The 16,464-nt window shown below is 43.3% G+C and overlaps 1 protein-coding gene across 6 annotated transcripts in view; it reads left to right on the top strand.

Annotated features, from left to right (window-relative positions):
- AKAP13 (A-kinase anchoring protein 13) overlaps window positions 1-16,464 on the top strand; it is a 208,236-nt gene that overhangs the window by 23,393 nt on the left and 168,379 nt on the right. Inside the window, exon 3 of one of the 6 annotated variants that reach the window (XM_056500305.1) lies at window positions 15,052-15,214. The exons of the other annotated variants lie outside the window; for them this stretch is intronic. The gene's annotated coding sequence lies outside the window, so the exon portion shown is untranslated. The remainder of the gene's footprint in view (window positions 1-15,051; window positions 15,215-16,464) is intronic. 6 annotated transcript variants of the gene reach the window in all.

The raw sequence follows: 16,464 nt of genomic DNA, 5'->3' as shown, positions 1-16,464 counted from the left end.
TGACCCTGGGGGAGATTAGCTGGTTTTAGGTTTCACCACTTGGATGATGAGGTTAGCCTGAGACAGAGATGCATCCCTGTGTATGGAAATGGTCTTGGCCCAGATCTTGTCTGGCGATGTAAACCCTGAGAAAGGACCAAGAGGTCACCTTCAGCTTTTTAAGGAATGTGATGTATGGTCATTCTGTGGCATGTGTGGACTGCTGCTTTTTCATTTCAAAAAGAGTAAAAAATTCACTTGCTAGCTTATGTGTTTTTTAAACACACTAATTAGAGCTACAGTTAGCTCTAAAGTAGAACCTACTTTACAGCTATATAAATATTTATATCTCAGATACTGAAATACTAATAATAAAGAATCCCAAGAGGTATTTTCATAGCTACAAAGCAAGGAACATTTCTCCCATTCTCTGCCTCTTAGCACCTTTCTTCCACTTCACCTGCTTCCCTCTTGCTGAGCTAAGCAACCTCTTCAATCTGCACACACTGGGACTTTATTTTTATTCATCTATAGCAGTCTTAAGTATTTCTGCAGCTCTAATACTTGGTGCAGAAGTGAGCTCTTCTGCTTGTGTCAGTCAATGGTATCTAGAAAACTTAAGCTCTGAAACAAGCTGAAATGGATAGAATCCTGTTTCCTCTTTGCTCACATGGGCACTTATTCACTTCCCCATCTGCTTTGACTTTGAAGACTGCTGAGGTTCTTCCTCTGTCTGACCCACTTGGCATAAGCTAGAGAGGATTGTCTTTCTTCAATAGCCAAGTTTATAGGGCTTCAGCTTGTTCATAAATAATCCTTAGAGTTTTGAGTGCTGCCTTTCTCCTTCCTTCCCCTTCAAAACTGACTTGCTGTCATTTATGTTCAAACTGGGGGAATATTTTATCACTCTATAGATAGAGGAGAAAATTTGTGAAGTCACTGGACACAGAAGGTTGTAAAGTGTACTGAGGAGATTTCACTAAGGATCTGTGATTTTAAGTATTTATCTTATCCACTTTCAGTTTGTGATCCCAGCACAAAAGAGCATCAGCTGTAGAGGAGGGCTTTGCTCTGCTAGTCTTTGTACAAGCACAGTTCCAGAGTGCAAAATACAGGACTTGGATATGCAGGGGCATCTATATAGGAATGTGTAAATATTTAGTGTTCTTCAGAGAAGGACAAGGTGTTGCTCTGCCTTTGCTTTCACACTTAAGTACCTGCATCAGTAATTGGTTTGCATGTGTGGATGGTTGTTTTTAAATAGCATTAAAACTCACTTTCAGTTCTACTGAGCTTCTGCAGACCAGCCTCTCCTGATTGGAACTTTGAGGCCTTGTGATCTGCATGAGATAGCAACCCTCTGTGGAAAGTTAGGCTGTAATTTTGTCCTGCTTTGAACATGTGGGATTCTAAGTATTTCCTATGAGATGTATTACCAGTGTAAACAAACTGTTTTGTTTAGTGTAAGCTCTTTATCCTGATAGGATTGGAGGCATCTTATAAAGCAATCACTGTAAATTTAAAACTAATATTTGGCATTATTTAAATAAACATAAATCAAGATAGTATACAAACAACACAAGTTCCCAGCCCAGGGACCTGAGAGACAGACCTACTTGAATGTAGCCTATGTACTTTTTGTCCATTTCCCTGTTCAATTTAAAGCATTGTGCAACTAATTAATGCCTTTTAGAATTTATATCAGTGATAAAATGGATAAATATTGCAATGGACACAGATTTTAGGGCTACAATTACAGAATAAATGTGGGTGAGTAGATGTTTGTGCAGTCTTTTGGTGCAGCATCTTTTCCACCCTGACTGGTTTGATAAAGAGGATTCCAAACTGAAGCCTTTAAGCTGGCAAGGGTAAATTACTGCTTAGCATGTTGTAAAAGGTCTTGTAGACTGTGGGAGTACATTAGTTATTTCAAAAACATAATGCTGGAAAGAAATTTCTGTGCCAGGCTGTTAAATTTCATTAATATGTTAATTAGATAGGAAGAAGCCCCTTATTTTCTGAAGTTTTCCAACTCAGTTGAAACTCTATCACATTAGATGGGACAACTACATGATCAACTACTTGTCTGAATGCCAGAGCCTTGTACTTCCAAATTAATTGTGTTTTTATGAGCCAGTGCTAACCTTTTGAAAAATAAAGCTTAGGCCTTGGAAAAGACAGATGCTGATGAATATGGGAGGGAATGGGGAAAATAATATATTGTTCTTGGTAATGAGGTGACCTCTGGTGCACTAATTTCACTTACCAAGTAACCATTCTTTTTTGTATATAAAATGTAAAATTTTGCTTTTGAGGTACTTCATTTTAGAGGGTGGAGGAGTTCACAATCCTTTCAAGGCCTGAGTTCAACTGGTAATCCAAGAGGGAATTCAGTATCTTCATAGATGGTGTATGAGTTTTTTTTAGTTTGTCAGGCTTTTCAAAAATGTACAGATTTGCAGATGCGTGAGGGACTGGGGGGAAGCCCTTGCTTCTAAGTGGTGGTAAAATTTAAAACTCTTATGGGTATGGCTCTGATCAACATTCATTTCAATGTTCCCATAAAAAGCTTATGACTTGGCAGGATTTCAGGGACTGAAAAGAAAAAAGCTCTGTATACAACATGTTTTATTAATGTTGAAGGAGTAAAATTGCCATATTTCAGAGTCTGCCACTGCATAGAATAAGTTCTTTTTGGCTCTTGTACACTTTGGCTTTTCCCTTGAATAAAACAAGGTGTGACTTCACATCTGCTTTTTCCTAGTAGCCTTGTATTAATCAGGAGTATACATATTTCCAAGTTCTGGCTAGATTTCATCCTTTTTCTGTCTTAATTCTCCTGTGCTGCAGAGTAAATTCATGATTCTTGACCCTCAGCTGATACTGTTCAAATGTGTTTGCATAAACCTTGATGTTAAGCATCACATCCCACTTACTTGTGATGACTTTTTGCCCCCTTTTAAGCTGTATGTAAAGGTGAATTTGAAATCAGGCAGCTGAAAAAAAAGTCGTCTGTTGAAAACTTGGCAAATGTGGTTGAACTAATAAAAGCAAATTTAAAAAAAAATATATACTTTTAAGGGAAATCAGTACTGTAAAACATGAGCTTTAAGATGAAATTGCTGAAGATAATCTGTGCAAGAGGAGGCAGATAACACAAGTCAAGCACTAAATCACAGTTTCCAGCCACATACCGGTGTTACTTTGGTAAGATTACCTCTGCATGGGGCTTGGCTGGCGATCAAGGAACAGCTTAGGGAGCTGGCTGGAGTGGGATCGGATCGCTGCCGTGTGCGAGGCGTGGGGCACAGCCTGAAACAGGAGTCTGGGGTCAGATCCTCGTGGAGCAGGAGTCTGGGGTCAGATCCTCGTGGAGCAGGAGTCTGGAGTGAGATCCTCGTGGAGCAGGAGTCTGGAGTGAGATCCTCGTGGAGCAGGAGTCTGGAGTGAGCTCCTCGTGGAGCAGGAGTCTGGAGTGAGCTCCTCGTGGAGCAGGAGTCTGGAGTGAGCTCCTCGTGGAGCAGGAGTCTGGAGTGAGCTCCTCGTGGAGCAGGAGTCTGGAGTGAGATCCTCGTGGAGCAGGAGTCTGGAGTGAGATCCTCGTGGAGCAGGAGTCTGGAGTGAGATCCTCGTGGAGCAGGAGTCTGGAGTGAGATCCTCGTGGAGCAGGAGTCTGGAGTGAGATCCTCGTGGAGCAGGAGTCTGGAGTGAGATCCTCGTGGAGCAGGAGTCTGGAGTGAGATCCTCGTGGAGCAGGAGTCTGGAGTGAGATCCTCGTGGAGCAGGAGTCTGGAGTGAGATCCTCGTGGAACAGGAGTCTGGGTCAGCTCCTCGTGGAGCAGGAGTCTGGAGTGAGATCCTCGTGGAGCAGGAGTCTGGAGTGAGATCCTCGTGGAGCAGGAGTCTGGAGTGAGATCCTCGTGGAGCAGGAGTCTGGAGTGAGATCCTCGTGGAGCAGGAGTCTGGAGTGAGATCCTGGTGGAGCAGGAGTCTGGAGTCAGATCCTCGTGGAGCAGGAGTCTGGAGTGAGATCCTCCTGAAACGGGAGTCTGGAGTCAGCTCCTCGTGGAGCAGGAGTCTGGGTTCAAACCTTCTACACCAGCCTCTTTCAGAGGGTGCTGCTCTGCCTGGCTGTGAGACACAGCCCCAGCTCTGCAGGCAGGAGAACTGGGGGTATGTGACTGCTTAAAAGGAGCTTTTATTCCCTAAGTTACTGCACGAGTTTTGGCTAGAGTAGAGTTAATTTTTTCTATAGTAGCTAATATGGGGCTGTTTTTTTGATTTGCTCTGGAAGCTGTTGATAACTCAGGGATGTTTTGGGTATTGCTGAGCAGAGTTTACACACAGCCAAGGCCTTTTTTGCTTCTCACCCATCCCAACTGTGAGCAGGACTGGGGCACAAGGAGTTGGGAGGGGATGCAGCCAGCACAGCTGACCTCAGATGGCCCAAGGGATATTCCAGGCCATATGGAGGCATGGTCAGTGTATAGAGCTGGGGAAGCAGGAGGAGGGGGATGTTCAAAGAGATGGTGTTTGTCTTCCCACATCATCATCATGTGATGGAGCCCTGCTTTCCTGGAGATGGCTGAACACCTGCCTGCCTGTGGGAACTGGGGAATGAATTCCTTGTATTGCTTTGCTTGTGTGCAGCTTGTGCTTTACCAATGAACCTGTTTTTAAACTCAGTGCATGAGTTTTATCACTTTTACCCTTCCAGTTCTCTCCCCCATCGCACTGGTGCAGTGTGAGCAAGTGGCTGTGTGGGTCTGTTGCTGCCTGGGGTTAAACCATGATAGCTATCATACTGTTAAAAATTGACATAGCTATATCTCAGTCTTGTGCTTCTCATTTGTGAGCACTGTTGCTTAATTAATAATTATGAAGCACTTGGAGCACTTTAAAAGTGCTGTAGGATTGTAAAATATTGCATTTGCGTGTGCAGGCTCTTAAATGTGGAGATTTCCACGTTTCCACACTCCTGCTGTGTGAGTGTTTGGCTGAGTCACACAGGCTCTTCCTGACCCTGTTCTCTCCTTGTTTCTCACTCCTCCCATTTGACCCAAGCCATCAGCCTTTCACCTGTCCACCTTCCTGTCCCTGGTTTCTGAGTCTGTCCCTCCAGAAACAAGCAGTTCTGCTCCACAAGTGTTTGAAGTCAGGGTGGAGGGGGCTTGGAGCAACCAGATCTAGTTATAGATGTTCCTGCCCATGGCTGGGAAGTTGAACTGAGTGGTCTTTAAAGGTCCCTTCTAACCCAAACTATTCTATGATCTCTTCCATAGAAGCCCCTTTGAAGGTTGTTATCACCCCATGTCCTGTTCCAGGAATGCTCTTCCCCACACCCATGAGATTGGGCTCTGGTTCCTGGAAGCAAATGGAATTTTTCTTCCTCTGTTTCCTTCCTTGTCTCTCCCAGGCCTGCACAGTGGTCTGGCAGGTGCCCTTTATGGAAACTGTTTGGACTTTGATTTGCTTCCCCAGAGAGGAGCTGGGTGAGCCTTAGGTGCTGTTCTCCCCATGGTGGTCATGGAGCTGAAGAAGAGTTCAAAGGCAGCAGCCAGACTTGGGCTGGGGTTGCAGATGGATGTGTGTGCAGGTGCTCCCTGTGACAGGGACACAGTGAGAAGGTGCTTTTCCAGGAGAGTTGGAGAAAGGTTCATTTGGAGCTGATTGCTCCTTCTGCAGAATCATGCTGTAATGGCAACTGCTGCCTTTGTGAGGCACTTGTGTTGCCTCTATCTGGCCTGTAAACATTTTGAAACTTTTCTTTGATATTCATCAGTACTAGAGAGCTAAAACCCGCCCATGTGAGCATGATTTGATTAGTTATTTGAAGAAATTCCCACTTCCCATATCAGAGTGGGCTGGATTTTCCCAGAGGCTTAGTATGTTATTGGCAGATGAAAACAGAGCACTGGAGTGTCCAACAAGAGATGCAGAAATACCAACTGCTTCAGCAAGAGATGAAATCTCTTTGTAACCAAACTGAAGCTCCCTGGGACTTGCTGGTGTTACCTGCAGCGCTGGCACCGTCACTAATGGCCAGCATCTCCTGAAAAAGGGAAAGCTCATGTAACTTGGTCTGCTGAGCCAAGGCTTTAATTCAAGCGTGGATAAAGCTAGGAATTTGATCAGGCTCCTGCCATCGGTCACACTTTGAGCTGAGTGAAAAGGAGTAGAGCTCAGTTGTGGAACACAGGGTTTTTCTTGTGAAATCTGAAGTGTTTGGCAGATCCCTGAGTAGTCCCCATCAGTTGCCACGTACTCAGGTTCAGCCCCTTGCCATTACCTCTGTGCAGTGAGCTCGTGGCATGGATGGTATAGAAGAATTTAGTTTTTCTTTTTGTCTTGTCCTGTCAGCCAGCTCTGTCACCATATCTTAATCTTGGATATTTATGGCTTGAAATAAAGTATGTATTGAGTTGCACTTAAATCCTAAATTAGGTCTGTACTCAATCTAGCAAAGGATGAAAAATTCTGTTATGCTGGAACCCTTCTTGTGGGGGGAGGGGATTCTGTGGCTTTTCTTAAAATAAAAATGAGGGGAAGGGGAGGAAGAATAGATGGTTAAGTGGTTTCAGTCACTATTAATGTTTGCCTACTGCAGCAATTACTTGTATTTCACATCTTTTCCCAGGGATGGGAGAGGAAGAAAGGGGATGAGGAAGTTGGTTGTACAGTTTTAGTTAGACTTGGTTAGCAGCTGTTGTGTTACAAAGCTAAGAGTTGCTTTTATTTATGCTCAGTTGTGCCCAACATTCCTGGGAGTTCTGGAGTTGCAGTCTATTGGAAGATCTAGACTTGAATTGCTATCGTCTTTGTGGTGTTCACTGTGCAGCAGGACCTGGAAAGTTGGCATTTTCTGCAAATTTAAAGTATTCCTCGGTCCTGGCATTGCTGTGAGGTGTCATGAACATTGTCAGCAATAAAGTTTTGTTCTGGATGCCTTTTGCACTTACTGTGCTATTTCCATCTTCTTTCCAGGCAGTCATTACCACCTTCTTTCTTTCTTACTTAATTTTTTCCAGAGTTTTGTTTAGCAAGGGATGGCATTCTGCAAACAAATCAAACCTGGGCTAATCTAAAGGCTTCAGAGCTGGCCCTGCCATGAGTGGAGTTTTAGATGGGGGAATGTTCTCAATTAAGAGGTCTTCACATGGTCTCCTGTGCTGTGCTCTGGTCCTACTGTGTGAGCTGTGTGTCTGCCATTCACCTTGGCTGGCTGGAGCTGAATTTGGCTGTTTGTGCCTGTTTAAGAAGTTAATCTTTCTGAAAGGCTGAAAGCTGCTTGGTGTGGTGTGGTTGCCTCAGCTACAGGAACGTAAACCAGTAACGCTGGGGGAAACAGGGGGATAAACATTTGCAACTCCTGATTTGCATGAGGAATTACAAGAACCTGGGATACATTTAGTGACTTGGAACAATTTTTATTTGAGTGCTGACACTGTCCTGACCTCTGCACATTTGCATAAGGAAATGAAGTACTCAAGCCTTGCAATGCAATAAGGAAAATCTGTTAAGATTGTAGTCCTTTTACATCAGCTGACCTGGGTCTAACTAACAAACCAATTTAGCTTAATCCTTGCTTTTAATTAAACATCAGATACTTGAAGGCATAAGTTACTGGCAATTAGTCAAAGCATTTAGGAAGCCTGAGTATTGGTGTCTATGCTGCACAGGTTGAAAAGCTTGTGCATAGGTTGATATTTTAAATTAAGTGTGTAAAGATGAAAGAAAAAGAGATGAACACAAGAACCATAGAGCTTGCTTATTGGTGTTCCTGTGAATTGATTGCATCTCTGGTTCTCTCTAAACTTAGGTTCAGATTGCACCATGGAATAGTTGAAGTCACTCACTTGGAGGCTGTGGAGTGACATTTATCAATGTGGCATCCTAAGACAAAGTTGATTCATGATGTAACCTGTCCCCTCTCCAGTGAAATCACAAGGGTGTGGGCTCTGCATCTGCCGCTGCTTGCTGTCTCTGCCATCTTCTTCCCAAGCCCTGGGGAAAGAGATGAACAAGATGTTCATTATCTTAAGGTTGAAGAGTGTGTTGGGAGGTCACTGGTGTCATTTGGTGACTTTCCTGTTTTAATGTAGGGTGTTAGAGCCATTTGAGCAACTTTAAAAATCAGATCCTGTAGAGTAGATAAGGAAGATATGTAAAAATGTGACCCTTGTGTGCACTGTTACCTTTTTTTGTGTGATAAGTGATGCCACATGAGAAGTCATCTTGAAGTCATATAGATGAGGTGTAGGTTTTTTAGGCACTTATAGTGATGCAGGATGATGTTTGCAGACTTTTATGGGTAATACTGGAAGAGTTGGTGTTATTTCCTGACTGCTGTCAGTTTTTATGCTTCTGTGCTGCTGTGACTTTCTAATACGTGTGGTCTGTATGTTGCTAAAAACATACAGCAAATAAACTTGTCCAGGCAAGAACATGACCTTGATGCACAATCATTACCTAGAGCCCTAGGCTGGAAAGAATTATTAGTGTTGGAGAGGTGGTAAGGAGTCATCTTCCAGGTTGGTCTCTAAATATAGTCCTTTAAAGGTTTTAGCAGTGCTTTTGGACTATAATTTTTTTAATTGCCAGGGACATAAATCTTGTTGTTACAAGGGAATGCAAAAAAACCCACCCAGAGTTCTTTCAATTCACAGTACATTCCTCATTTTACAAAAGAAAAAAGTGCCTAACAGATGCTGTAGAATATGCACCTTTTTGAAGCTGTGTGGAGATGAATATTCAATTTATGAGCCAGGAGCAAGATGCAGCAGGGATTATGTGAGAGCTTTGTGTGGGAGGAAGTTACTTCCCATGGTTTACATAGTGTAATAAGAGAAGACCCCTCTTTCCTTGATGGGAGTAGCCCCACTAAAGTCAGAGCTCCTATCCACATGGAGGAAGATTTGCAGATTGAAGTCTAATTTAGGTGTATTTGTTTGTGTAAGGCTGGCTTAGTAATACAGATAAAACAAAATTTATTAGGTCTGTTAAACTTTCAGATTTCCATCCAGTTTAAGAAAAATTTATTGGAATTTACCACTCTGAAAAGTGAGCCTGTCATTTCCTGAGGAGTGGTAAAGAACGCTGGTAAAGATTATAATATCTTTCAAGACACAGAAGTGTTTTTGAGTGGTGTTTGTAGGCTGCCTGGCACAGAGTGCCTGAGAGGGCATTAGGTACTGTGGTGTTATAATACCTAACCAGCCAAAGCACGGCTGGTTGAGCATTGGTGGAGATCCCTGACTTTGTTCATGACTTTGGAGTGCACAGGAGTAGCAAAGCCCTGAAATGCAGTACAGGAGGGTGAGGGAGTTGGAATTAATTTGATGAGAGTTGCCTTTTCATGGGAAATGGGGAGTTTCTGCTCCCAGAAGAGACCTCGTATCACACCTATCAGACCCAGAGATCCAACATCAGCCTTCATACCGTTCTCTGGCAGTACTTTTAGGAGAGTGATGGGTTGGAGATGGGAATCTCTTCATGTGAAGTGAAAGTGAGTCACCCTCACTGGAGACCAGAGTTGGGTCCTCAAGCTGAGCAAAGTTACAAAACAAACTTAATGATGCCTATACATTTTCAGGTACATTCCTTAAGCTCCTGTGGTTGTGTCTGTGTTGGGTTATACCCATGTTTCTTTGCTGTGTTTGTGCAAACTCTTGGAATTCTTTGCATGAGTTGAGCACCTTGTTCAATCCTACTGTGACTGTTATCTGAACACCAACAACCTGGATGTTCATCATTTCCATTTAAACTGTGATGCATTTGATGACCTTTGAGAAACTTTCCTCTTGCTGCTCATGTTCCACTCCTTGCCCTCTGAAGATGCAGGATGATACTTAGTGATTTTTTCCTTCTGTCACTCCAGTTCAGAAAGGCTGGAAAATTCTCTATCAAAAATCACTTAAGGAATATTTTAGTCTGCCTTAGGGAACTTTCTTTCCAGTCCTTGCCTCTGCCTTGTATTGTCTTGTAACAGCAGTGTTTCCTTAGGAACACAGTGTACCTGAGAGGTAGCATATGTGCTTGTTTTGGTGGTTAATAATCGTGGGTGCTGATACAGCAATGATTAAAGCTGGTTTTTAACAGGAGTGATGCTGGATGTGAGAGCTAGGATGCTGCTGGCTTTCCAACTGTTTTTGGAGGAGTATAGGACATAATGGATCATTTTTCTAAGGTAGTTATGTGTTCATGCAGCAGCTGGACAGAAGAGGACCAGCATTTTTGGTAGGTGCATGAGCAGCATTGTGCAGTTTTGCTTCTGTGCACCTTTAGTGTTCATTCCTGTTATGTTCCATCTACCCCTTCAATACCACTTCAGAGGATGGAAACTTCAGTGGACTTTTGCTGTTTATCCTGACTAAAGGGCTATTCTTGATGACTTGTTTTCGCCTTCTATTGCTCTCCTCCAGCCTGCTTATGTTGAGCTGGCTCAGAGCTGGGCTGCTGCTTGCAGGCAGAAGACATGAAGTAGTGTGGGAACAGCTTCTTGCTGACAGAATCCATGAGCTGGTGATAAAGAGAAGTCCTGAGACATTCTTCTGCAGTCCACAGTCCAGAGTGCTCTCACGCTCCCTTCTGCCTTGTGTTTATGATACCCACTCCAAGCAGTCTGGGAAAGGGGGTGCTTTTTATTTAAAAAAGCAAAAGGGTTGAAACATTTGATCAGGCATGAGAGGTGTCTGGTAAAGTGTTGCTTAGGTAATCAGAGCAATTTGACACATTTTAGACAAAATATTGCATTGTTAGCTTTATTTGCAGTGCAACAGGCAGATGAGGGATGTTTTACTACAAGGTAGCGTTGTGGAAGAACTGAACCTTGGGCTTTGGGACTGAGGCTAAACTTCTTGGGAGAAATTCTGCAAAAAGTACCAAGACCACCAAACCCCGCTCCATTACTCTAGACCTGCAGAAGAGCATAGCTCAGAGGCACATCTGGCACGTGCTGTGTTGTGTGGCTCAGGCACTCTGTGGTCAGTGGCAATCTTTCCATTCTGTTTCTGTGTCAAGTGGCCTCGGGCAGAGGGAGCCCAACTTACCTGACCAAAGGGACTTCAAAAGGATTTCTGTTTTTGTCCATCTGAACTATGCAAGTAGAGGCACATGCTTACAATAAAAAGAAAACTGAATCTGAATTCTTCTCTTTTGCTTTTTTGTGGGCCTTTTGGTTCATGACTCACAGTCTCTAGTAGAGCCTCCTGAGCCAAAAATGCAGCTGCATTTTTCTGTCACATGCTGCCTTGCCAGATCCAGTAATAGCAACTATTGGGCAAGAGAGAAGAGAATAATACAACCTGCCTTACTGCAAGTGTTTGTGGAACCATACTCGTGGGAAGTTGAAGATGATTTTCATAGTGAGCAAACCTTTTTATGAACTTCCTCCATCTCCTCATCCTTATGCATGTGGTGCTTGTTAACACCCTGGGTGCTTGTGGAAATAGCACTGCAAGTAAAAGGACATCTCCATGGTTTATGATGGAAGACCTGTTACCAGTGCCTGAACTCTGAGATATTCCTGGAAGAGTAAGATCCAGTAGTAGGGGAGAGGGTTTGAATTACAGCTGTAAAGAATTGAGAAATCCTTTTGGTGAATATATTCAACTGAGAAAAGTAAAGCAAAACAGAGACTTGATGGATCCTTGAAGTGGACTTTATTTCACTGTTATGCTTCCCAGGGAGTTCATCAGCATTTTTTGCAGATCTTCAGTCCCCAGAATGGTGCTCTTATCTTTCATCTAAGGTTTTAATTTTATACTGTACCATGAGAGATTTGTCCTGATGAAAGACTGTGAAGAAGAAATGGAGTAATATTGTGAATCCCTTTAAAATACAGTGGTGGGTTGGTAGTTTGGTCCTTCTTTAAAACCCTCTGTAGAAGTCCTGTGATACTCATCATTTCCATCTGATCAGAAGAGAGTCTGTAGGCTTTGAGCCATGTGCATTTTTTCCCAATTAAGCAGTTGTATCCTATGTTGGATCCTTCCCATAGAGTATGGAAAATAAAAGATGCTTTTAGTCTTTCCCAGATTTGTAACAGTACTTGATATTTAGCCCATGTTTTGCCTTTCATGTAACGTATATGCTTTCTTAATGCACAAGCTTATGAAACTTCTTTAATCTCTGACTGAAGTGCTGCAAACAGAAACTGGCTATAAACAGTACGTGCTGTTGATGAAGAATAACAACCATCTTGGAGGCCTTTATTTTAAAGATTGCATTTTGTTCTACTTTAGAAAGACATTGGCTTGCCAGAGTTTCAGCATTGCTTCTTTTTCCCCTCTGCAACTTGTGATCTTTCTTCTTGGCAGTACAAATATCATTCACATTTTACTGTTCTTTGTGCATGATAGTGGAATGTGAGGTTTGTTCTGCTGCTCAACCCCTTGTGTTGGAGATGTTGGCCAGAGAATGTCCCCATCACCACAAGGAAGGGGCACATCTGGACCTCCAGCCAAGCAGGGCTGCAGCAGTTATTTCCAGCAAGGCTCCTGAAGTAAGAAACCAGATGTGCTTGTATTGGGATTTTGGGTGACAAACAAGACATGGATAGGAGGGAATGCCACCTATGTTTAGACCATGCTGTTTTCTGTGTCCTGTTGATCTTGGCACTGGGAGAGAGGAAGGGTCTGAGAACAGAGCAGTAGCTGAACAAAACAAGGTGAATCAAGGGCAGAGCAAGAAGCTTAACTTGTAATTTCCTTGTCTTTGTTGGTTTAAATCTGACCCTCCACATTGTTTAATGTTTTGTATTTCATTTCCTCAGCTGCTTAAGGAATGGTTGAGGCTGGCAGAGATGCTTCAAAACCATGGTCAGGTGGGGCATGCAGGATTTGAGTAAAGAAGTTGGTTTTTACTTCCAGTGGAGACTCATGTTTTATTTTAAAATAGGTCAGAAAAATTATTTGCTTGTTCCAGCAGTGCAGAGAAACCTTTTAGTCCTGGTTGGCTCATAATTTCATTCTGTACCCTTGAGGATGAAGAAGAAAGTCCAACCTCAAGTGTTCTTGCACAGCAGGAACTAAATCAGTGTGTTTGTGGTCAGAGTGTTGCTTGCAGCAGAACTGGATTTGATCTTTTGCTGCATCTCCATGTTGAGCTTTTGTTTCCAACAGCACTTCGATGCTTTCCTCTCCTGGTGCTCTGCAGTTGAGAGGTGGAATTTGTAAAGGAAAACAGCTGTACTTCAAGCTGTGGAAAAGTTACTGAAGGCAAATCCCTTGGGGTTATTTGGCTTGGTTTCCAACTTTGAATTTCTCCTGTAAGCGGTTAGAAATGAGCCTAATCCTGAAGTCACAGGCTTGAGAGGAATGTGAAGGTGAAATTTTCAGCCTTTAACAGAAGCAATAGGACTTGAATGATCCTATTGCTTTCTTTTGACCCTAATGCCATCTCAAAAAAGGAAAGAAACAACCTCTCACCCTCGAATAAACAAAATTCGGTAGGTAGATGTTTATCTCCTCTGGAAACACTGGAAAAACTTCGTTTTTCTCTGTTGCTGTGACTGACCCCACCTTTGCCATTCCTCCTTAATCACATGCATACCCCCTGGCTCATGGCCTCTCTGGAGGTTTGCATGGGAAGATCTCTGTTGCTTAGGAATTAATCGGCTTCTGCTGGCTGTCCTTCCTCCACCTGAAGTTCTCAGGTGATCTCTTCCTCTTGCGTCACCTCTAAGAATTTAGATGTCAGAAAGAGCCTCACCCTGAGGAATTTAGAACTCTGTGAAGAGCCCTTCTCGGGGGGAAGTCCCTGGGTTTCTCAGCTGGTTCCCCTCCAAGCACACAGGGATGCCAGAGGGAAGCAAGCACAGGGCTTTCCTTGGGATGTCCCAGTGCTCAGCCCTTCTCTCACATCCCACATTTGCAGGGTAAAAGATGCTCTGTGGTTGCATGCTGGTTGTTTCCAGCCATCTGCCTTGATGTAGTAAATGCAGATCTGTTGCAAATGGCTTGTAACAGCACCCTGTGCTACCTTCTGCCTTGGTAAAAGTGAGCAGGAATGGTAGCACATGGAGGTGAACAGTTACCATTGGGGATTTTAACAGAATTAATAGTGTATTTTACAGGTGACAGAGGAATAGGAGAATGGCATTTTTCTGTTAAGAACAGTGACATACTAGTGACATTTTAAAGGATTTCTAGATAAGGCACAGCTCCAGCAGGAAACTGATGGGTCAAAAGAAACCTGGGTGTCAACCTGGCTGACCCTTGGTCCAGCAAGCAGCAGATGTGGCTGGTGGCAACTCAGGGGTGAATAAAACCTCTTTGTGGCAACTCCTTGGGGCTGGCATAAAGCAGGTGTTGAAATCCCTCACTGGTGGAGGCTTGGCAGTGACCTGTAGGAGAGCACCTCTCAAGTTTAGCTGTGTCTTCCCAGCACTGGTCACTGTCAGGTTTCCCTGGATGATTCAAGAGCTGTGAGATCTGTTCCCTTTTCAAAAGGCTGTTTGAGATTTTCTGTGAGGCTGTGACTCTCAGTGAAGGAGCATATTTTTTCACCTGTGGCACCAACCACTTCTTGGGATCTGATGTGTTGTCTGTGATCTCTAGCAGCCTCTAGTGCTAAATTCCTGTGCTGTAGGCTTGCACCCCTTGTATTTTTGTTTTGATGGGGGTCAGAATGATTATTTGAAACTGCTAAGAAGAAAATTGAATGGATCTGTGAATGTGTGGTGAATTTCTCAGAATACTTTTCTTCATCTAAACTCCTTTGTTTAGATTTCTGGATGGACATTAAATTCTGCTGTCTTTTATTTTGTGTTTGTAGAAATGCCAGAATCTATTCATTTATCTATTCTTATTATTTGTGCATAGAACACATGAAAGAGGTGATACTTCTGAGAATCCTGTTCTGGGTCAGATGACAACCAAAATGTTTACCACAACAGACTGGGATCAGCTCAGTCAAAGCAGGGAGCAAAAACTTTCCTGATGCTAAGAAATATTCATGAAGGTGTATTGAAAAGACTATGAGTGCAATTGAAGACACCCTCCTACTTCAGGAAAATCTGTCAGAGGGTTTTAATTCCTTTTCATTAAGTTTTTATTTTTATTTTGTTACCAGCTAACCCTGCTTGGTGCTCTGCTGAGTGATAATCAAGTCCTGAAGAAGACAGGCAATGTCTGACTGGAAGACTGGCCACAATTGCAGGAATACGGGAAAGAGGAGATAACAGCAGTGTCAGGCTGGGTTTGCAAGAGGTGAATCACCACCTGCATAGGTGTAGGTAGGTAGATAGGCACTTTATGTGCACGTGGAAATGTGGGTAGTGCCTCTGCTTGATTGCTGTGTGCCTGCCTGGGTAGTGCCCACAGTGCTGTTGACACTCAGGTGCTGTTGCACAAGTGGTCATTTACAGGTGCACTGGGAGAAGGGTGTGTCCTGACAATTAGTTGGCTTTAACTTCTTATTTTTCCTTCACTGAGCAAAAAGCTGTACCTGCTTGGGATAGGTGAGGAGGGGAGGGTATTCTGTTGGGTGACAGCTGTTATCATTGCTGGAACTAAAGATCCTTTGCTTCAGGGGATGGCTGGGGAATAAGTCCCTGAGTTACCGGTAGGTACGTCAGCAAAGTTGCCCAATAGCTGCTGTACCTGTAGTAGGATTTGGTAGGTGATGGTAGCCCTCATGTAATTTGTTTTTGTTTTTTTGAGGATGCCTAGCAGCTGGCAGTGAAGTCATCACAGTGCTAGTTGGGTGACTGGTTTTAAGTCTTGATTAATGGGGAGGAGTGTGCTTTGCAGAGAAAATAATGAGTAGGTCTTACTATGGCCACCACCAGCCCATGTGTGAAACACATGGGAGGATGCAGGCACCTACAGGATTTCTCTTTGCTGTGTGAATGCAGAGTCATTAACAGGTTCAGTTAATTTCACGTTGTATTTGACGTCAGACCTTGAGACAGAGGCTATATGAGTATTTGCTGACTTGTTTCAGGAATCTTTTTGCTAGTGGCAAAAGCTTGCTTCCTCCCTTGGCATGCACTTGGAGTTACATGCCCTGGGCTCTTTGGGTACTGGGAAAAATCAGTGCCATGTGCTAATGCTATTTGGTAATGTCCCTTGCTCTTCTATTCATGATGCACTGCCTTGCTATGATCTGCCTCTTTAAGGAGGAATTGTTGCAGGTGTCTGCATTTGTAAAGGAAGGTAAAAACAGCAGCTGAATGAAAACAGGCTTTTTTTTTAGAGGGAAGGAAAAGAGAAGTTGTGCTATATGAAAGCAAATCTGGCAACCTGCTGAAGGGTTTGCAGGGTAAAAGATGCTCTGTGGTTGCATGCTGGTTGTTTAGAGCCATCTGCCTTGATGTAGTAAATGCAGATCTGTGGCAGCTGCAAATGGCTTGGAACAGCACCCTGTGCTACCTTCTGCCTTGGTAAAAGTGAGCAGGAATGGTAGCACATGGATATGAACAGTTACTATTAGGGATTTTAACAGAATTAATAGTGTATTTTACAATTGACAGAGGAATAGAAA

The sequence above is a fragment of the Oenanthe melanoleuca genome, chromosome 10 (assembly GCF_029582105.1).
Source record: "Oenanthe melanoleuca isolate GR-GAL-2019-014 chromosome 10, OMel1.0, whole genome shotgun sequence".
NCBI lineage: Eukaryota > Metazoa > Chordata > Aves > Passeriformes > Muscicapidae > Oenanthe > Oenanthe melanoleuca.
The sequence above is the reverse complement of the archived record's forward strand: the minus strand, read 5'-3'. Positions and strand labels throughout refer to the sequence as shown.